General features: G+C 42.8%; 1 long non-coding RNA gene across 1 annotated transcript; it reads left to right on the top strand.

Annotated features, from left to right (window-relative positions):
• Positions 1-2,863: 2,863 nt before the first annotated feature.
• On the top strand, positions 2,864-6,230 carry LOC138923953 (uncharacterized). Its single transcript, XR_011438331.1, has 4 exons — positions 2,864-2,938; positions 3,234-3,307; positions 4,851-4,926; positions 5,987-6,230. It is a non-coding gene; the product is annotated as an uncharacterized lncRNA (long non-coding RNA).
• The last annotated feature ends 1,103 nt before the right edge of the window (positions 6,231-7,333 follow it).

Here is a 7,333-nt window from a genome sequence, read left to right as displayed (position 1 = left end):
CCTGGCTTGATGTCAGTGTCAGCAAGCTCTACCTGAGTCTGCACTGAATTGCATGACCCTCTCAGCTCCACATTCTCTCTGATCATCATGTAGTCTCAGTTAGAGCAAAACCAGATTTTACACATTGATCAAAGCTTTACACTTTTTGATCTATAAGGGATTGGTGGTCACAAGTGTACAATCACATAGCAGCTGTAAGCAACGGGGGAGTCCTTGAACAGTTTTAAGTAAGGAAATGGCATCTGAATTTTATTTTACAAAGATCACTCTGGAAGCCAGAGTGGAACATGGAATGAAGGGAGGGTAAGAATGGGGATAATAAATGAGGAGGCCATATCTAATAAACCAGGTCAGAAATGGCTAAGGCCTGAACCCAGGGTATGAAGTTGGAGACCAGGAGATAGACTAGAGTGAAATTGTAGGACAGCATTCTTCAAGCACTGGCAGCAAATACAAATGCTTCTGGGTACCACAGATATTTGGTTACATCAAGTTTTTGTTTTGTGTTTGAGACTGGCTTCTACAAAAGAGAAATTAATTACAAGATACAACATACAGGACTCTACAACTACCTCAAATGATCTCTAGAGCTGGGACTTACCTTCGTAGGGAGTGCTATGACTGAGTTTTACAGAATTTGGAAACTACTGAAAATGTATGTGCAAATCTGTGCACTGTTGTGGAGAGACAGCTCGTAGTTTTACAAGTATTCAGATGGATCCAAGACCTAAAAGAGAAAGCATTAGCCTAAGAGAGGTGAAGACAAAGCCTTCAAATAACCTTTCCTCACAGGGAAGCATGGAAGTCAACTGGGAGTGAATGTTATGAAGAGCTTGTTGAGAACAAAGAATGACTGAGCCCTGAACATACAAGTTACTGTGAAGATTCTGGTCAATGGAGAAAGCAAGGCCTGGATGTTAAGGCAGGAAAAGTACTCAGCAGTACCTGATAGGGAAGCTTGAGATGGAGACGCAGCATAATTCTTTCTTAAGTCTGTGTTGATTCTTTCTTTCAGGTAGGGCTGATTGGGAAAATAAGCACAGGCCCAAGGCATTACAGAATGGGTAGGGGTAGATGGAAGATGTTTCCAAATAGGGGAGACAAAGAAGGAAGAAGCATTAGTGGCCCAGGTGTCAAAAAATGACCAGAGAAAGTGCTATCGGCCAAGACTATGCTAGTACACATGGTGCTTTGGGAATTTTAAAAAGCCTCTCCACTTCCTCCAAGGGGGTGCCATCTTGACAGGGCCCACAGCTTGGTGGATTCTAAACCCTGCTCCTCCCCTCACCCAGCTGCCCTTGTTCAGGACCCCACCTGCACAACAGTGCACAATAGCTCTTCCTCTGGTATACGTGGACATTCAGGACAGCATGTCAACAGCCCTCCTGCCACATCCTTTCCACCTTCCCTAGTCATCCCCTTCTCTACACCAGCTGCCCCAGACCCCAACCCTTGCTCCCACCACTCTACCCTCTCAGAGACACACTGGATATTCTCCACACCCTTCCCATCTTTTAAACAAAAATTCTATTCACCTCTCTAACATGCTTCTTAGACAGAAACACTTAAAACATCTTCCCAGCCTCATCCTTTCTCAAGACCAACACCTGATTCATCGTTAGATCTTCTTGATGTCGCTGGGGACATCTCTTTCCTTTTCTCATTCTACCGTCTTCTTCCCTTCATATCACCTTTCTCTCTTCCCTTGTGCCGTTCACTTTTTTGCTCCCTCAGGGATTCTGGTTGATCTTTGTTACTTGCTTTCTTTGTAGAATCAGGAACTCAAAACCAGACAAGACTGGAGTTAAAAGAATGTCATGGTGAATGTCACCACCGCACAGTTTTCTGGCTCTGCCTCACAGTGTTCTGCCAAATTTCTAGAATGCCTGCTTCATCAAATTCCTCCCAAATGGTTCTGGGACCTGAAGAGAGCATCTGGTATGTGTGATGTCAAGGCCTCTTTGCTACCTGTTGGCACCTGCCATTTTCTTCCTCAACTGGCTCAGCTTAGCAAGGTGTTGTTTTCCACCATTGCTGGGACCCCCATGGCAGGGTCTACAAGATGTCCCCACCATTGCTCCTACCCAGGGCAAGGCTGCCAGTGACCAAGTGTCAAAAGTGCTGATGTCTACTCAGAGGATGTCATCTGCCATTGATGCTGACACCCGTGCTGCTAACATCTTAGGCTTTCAACCTCTCGATGTCGTTCCTGATATATTACCATGCTGTGCTCAAGAATTAATTAACCTGCTTTTCTCCCGTTGTTTAATAAAATTATTAGAAAGCAAGCTGCTAACCGTTTGGTAAATTGTCAAATTGTGGTTAACATGAAAGAAGAGTGAATATTTATGATTCTAATATCTGGATCAGACCTGTGTAAAGAGTAAATGGTATTTCATCCCATTAACAATTATAAAGATGTTAATTAATTTTCATTCATTAACCAATGTTAGAAAGAGAGCTCTGAGTGGTACTTTTATACCACTTGAGAGGTTGATGTATTTCCTGCTACAGTTCTTTCATTTCTTTTCTCTAATGTTCAATTTCCAGCTGCTATTTATTAAGGCTGCCCGTGATCTTAATTCTAAATCAGAATTCTCCCGTAAAAAGAAGGCATGGAAGGCACAGACCGTGCCCTCTGTGGGATTTCCCATAAGATCCTTACTATCTATTATGGATTGAATTGTGTCCCCCAGGAAGATATGTTGAAGTCCTAAGACCTGGTGTCTCAGAACACGACCTTATTTGGGAATAGGGTTGTTGCAGATGTAATTAGTTAAGATGAGGTCATACTGGAGTAGGGTGGGCCCTTAACCCACTATGACTGGTGTCTTTATAAGAACAGAGAAATTCAGACACAGACACAGAGGGAAGATGGCCCTGTGAAGACTGAAGCTGAAATTGGAGTTTTGCTGTCACGAGCCAAGAAACGCTTGGGGTAACTAGAAGGAAGAGGCAAGAATGGATTCTCTCCTAGAGGTTTTGGAGCAAGTGTGGCCCTACTGACACCTTGGTTTCAGACGTCCTAGCCTCCAGAACTGAGAGAGAATAAATTTATGTTCTTTTGAGCCACCCAATCTGTGGCAGTTCATTACAGCAGCCCTAACAAACTAAGACACCACCCAAGAAATAACTCTACTACTAATTTACTTAGTCCAGAACCACTAGTTAGGCGTCCATCTAGGCTGAGTGCTAGGACTACAGAGATGAACAGCACAATCCCCACTTTCCAGGAACCCACAGTCTCAGGGGAGCAGACTCACCAACAACCAACACTAACCAGAGGGCTCCACCGCATAAGACAGAGGTGAGTACCAAACGTGAGAGCAACACGTGAACTGAGGTGACTGAGGGAGGCTTCACCCAGGAGGGGGCTTTCAGGCTGAGTCTAAGAAAGGAGTAGGAATTCTACAGAAATTGAAGGAACAAGAACTTTTGAGACAGAAGGAACAGTATTAATAAATGACCCCATCATAATATTTGACTGGCATGAACAATTGAATCACCATCCACATTCAGATCCACAGGAGTGTCCTCCTAGCCATTAAAACAAACTGTGTAGCCTCTGACTTCTGATATCACAGGGAGTTACCCTAAGGTATCCATTTGTTTGATTGCTCAGAACAGATCACTCTGTTGTCAAATACTGTAATCTGTAAAACACCTTTAAAAAGCCTATTTTAAAATGTAGGTTTTATTATTATTGGGTATGGTGAGGCCAACAGATCAGGAAATGATTGCCGCTGAATGCATAGTTTGTTACATTTCCCAAGAGGAGGGGGCACAGCACACCACGGGTGTCACATGGGGAAGCACCAGGGTTGGTCAGAAGGTAGAGGGAGTAGGAGAAAAACATGGACGAGGAACTTTATTTGGTTTCTGTAGGATGAGGCAAGGTGAGCAGGTTTAGGATTGGCCAGAGTGAATCATTTTAGCAGGCACTGGGCTGTAGGGGCTGTCCCAAACTGCCTGGTACTTGGGCCTGGGGTGATTCGGGCAGGTGGATAGTGGTCCAGAGCGTGAGAGCCAGGTAGAGATAAGGGTGTGTGTGGGCTCTGGATTAGTTAGTTTGCATGTGAAAGGCATGCGCCTGGGTTTATTGAGTTTACTGTCTGTAGTAATTGGCTAGCCCTGGGAGGGGCAGTCTCTCCAGGGTCGGCAAGGCCTCAAGATGCCAAAGCATCAGAAACACAGAACAGAAAAAGGCATGTTTAATACAAGCCCTTTTCTTATAATTAAGTCCAGTGTAGATTAGGTACAATTCTACTTCCTAAACTGTCCGCCTTAAGGAAATTATTTTAGCATTAAATGTCTTCTAGTAGAGTCCAAAAGAGGCACCAGGGCCAGGTCACAGGTTCCAGTGCTGAGACACACGGGCACTTTTGCTGCTATTCAGTAGGACTCAAAGAGGACCCTTGTACTTCCTTCTCTGTAAAAGGGAAGTCAGATGGAGTAGCTGACTAACAAGGAGTCATTTGGACTAAATGAGAGCTAAATGAGTTGCTTTCTGTGGTGTCAATGTGGAGCAGGTTGATTCTTTTGGTTTTTACGCAGAGCTCCAAGAGAACAATGCCAATTATTTCCACAAGTAGAAGGGAACAATACAGCTATCTGAGGAGTGATTTTCGCATGCTTAATCCCTTAAGGGATAAGAACTTTTTTCCTTCCTTCCTTATTCCCCTCCCTCCTTCTTTCTTTCCTTCCTTTCTTAGAAAAAAATTATCTTGGAAGTTAAAGAGGCAAAACTCTAACCTAAATTCAAATTCTTCCTAGATGTTTGCCAATGTTGACGTTGTTAGATGTCGTTAGGTCAATCCTCAACCTCTATTGACTACTTTTTATTTGCCCAGAACCGTGCTACGAGCTGTACAAGCATGTACGAGCTGTACAAGCATGAGCTCATTCATCTTGCTAATAACCTTTGAGGTAGGTGTTCTCACTCCCCTTGTGTTGGAAATAAGAAAACTGAGGCTTAAAGACGTTAGGGAACTTGCCACAGGGCAGAATTAGAAGAAGGAGTGTGGCAGTGAGGACTCAATACCAAGTCCATCTGATATCATCGCCGGTGTTTCTGACGGCTGCACCAGCGCTTCTTAAACTGAATGTGCATGGAAACCACCCCAGGATCTTGTTGAAGGGCAGATTCTGATGCAGGATGCTTGTGCTTCCTTAGGGGTCTGTGACTCTGCATTTCTAACAAGCTCCAGGCAGTGCTGGTCAGCGGCCCGCATTTTGAGTAACAAGGCAAGGCTTTTACTTGCAATATGACCTATTCTTTCAGGAAAGCAAGAATCCTACTTTTCTGAGTGCTGAAAGTCAAAATAAATGTGAAATTACTTTTAAAATTTTCAGATAGTTTCTATTTTCACGTAAAATTTTGTTTTAAAACCTCAGTGAATTTCAAAGTTTTCTGGCAGCAAAACTCATTTCTTAAAATTAATATGCTTATTTTAGAACAGTTTTCAGTTTACAGAAACATTTCACAGAAAGTACAGAGAGTTCCCATATATACCCTCTCCCCAGATGCACAGTTTTCCCTATTATTAATATCTTGCATTAGTGTGGGACATTTATTACAATTGATGAGCCAATATTCTTATATTATTATTATTAACTGAACTCCATAGTTTACCTTAGGTTCCCTCTTTGTGTTGTGCATTCTGTGGATTTTGATACTGTCCCCTTCAGACAGGACGCCCCTAGTCCTCACCACATCCTTCTGTCTCCTCAACATCTGCTATTTAGCATCATGTGTGCTCTGTTGTTTTTCTTATGAAAGAAAGACATTTTTTGGTATTCACATCTCTTAAAAAATGAGAAAATGAAAGCTCAACCAGAAAAAGCTTCATGTTTCCAGAAAAGTGGATGAGAGCAATCATGTAGCTTCACATGCGTTTGTTGACTACCCAGTCCCAATTATTTTTTAAGTTTGAGATGCTTGATAAAGAACTCCTTTCTCCTGCAACTTTGTCCTTTATGCCTCCAGCCACAGAGGACGGCGGTCATACAGGAGGACAGCATGCTGCAGGATTACAGGAAACCCAGCATTTTCCAAGGGCATCCAGTTCTGCCTCCTCCTCTCGCCCTCTTTCAGCTGTTGCTCCCTCCCTGCCAGAAATAGTTCCAGAGTGTCGGGCTCCTCTCGCACAGTCCATCCTGCTGCCATGCTCTCATAGGGGCTGTCCCAGGTTTCTTTGGTATAAAATACAGGATACCCAGTTAAATTTGAACTGAGTATGTTCATTGGATTCATTTAGTACGTCCATGGGACTGACTAAAAATACTACACACACGCACACACACACACAGATAATTTTTTATTTGAAATTCAAATTTAACTGTGTCCTGTTTTTGTTTGTTTGTTGTTGTGTTGTTTGTTTTGTTTGCTTTTTACTAAATCTGGTAACCCTATCTCTAAGACATCTTCTCACCTCCTCAAATACCATCCCAGAGACGAGTGTTTCATCTTTTTGCTGGGACCTGCTCGGTGTTCCTCCCCAGGTGAACCAACCATCTTGAGTTAATGTTCCTATTTTCACTCTAACTCTGTAGTTGACAAATGAAATGGCTTGTCATTTTCTTCTGACATAATAGTAATAATAGACCTCTTTATTAATTTTCACCTCTTTCTGTCTTTCCTCTGTGACCAAAGCAAGTATCAGGACAATGCTTAAACAGAAATAAACTGGTAAAGGCATGTTCTTCCTGCGAATCCTTCCTCCACACCACCATCTTCCAGGCTCAACCTCAGGTTTTTAGGCTGTACTTTGAAGCCTTTCCCCAATTTTATTTATTTTACCACTTCTATTTGCTGCTGCTCACTCCATTCTTTTTATTTGAGTCCATTTTGAAACACCTCCTTTCGGTGTTTCCTTTAATTCATTAGGGACAAGACACCATGCAATAAGAACTTGCCATCTTTTATATATTAGAATCATTTTTGTGATAACATTTTTGGGACCAGAGGTATAAAAAACGAAATACTTGCTCAGCCCCAGACTTGCTGAAGCCATCACAGTTGGATCTCTGATCACTTTCTGAGTGTAAAAGGAGTAGACCTGAATTGCTCAGGAGGGTTTGGTGACGTGTTTTTATGCCACAGACGTTGACCAATGGAGGGACTCATTTTGTAATTACTTTCCCCAGAGGTTGCTGAGGTTTCAAATGGGTCTTCGGAGCCTCTGCTACTCTGGCCTCCCCACACTCTCTCCATCCCCCGTCAATAAAGCCTCTCAGATCTGTTGAGGTGAGAACGTGTGCTGGTCTCTTCCATCATAATATTGCTATAAAACTAAGAGGAAACTAGAGGTCATTTTGAGAACAAAATAATCTA

This window comes from Equus caballus, chromosome 4 (assembly GCF_041296265.1).
Source record: "Equus caballus isolate H_3958 breed thoroughbred chromosome 4, TB-T2T, whole genome shotgun sequence".
Taxonomy (NCBI): Eukaryota; Metazoa; Chordata; class Mammalia; order Perissodactyla; family Equidae; genus Equus; species Equus caballus.
This window is presented reverse-complemented; position numbering and strand designations above follow the sequence as displayed.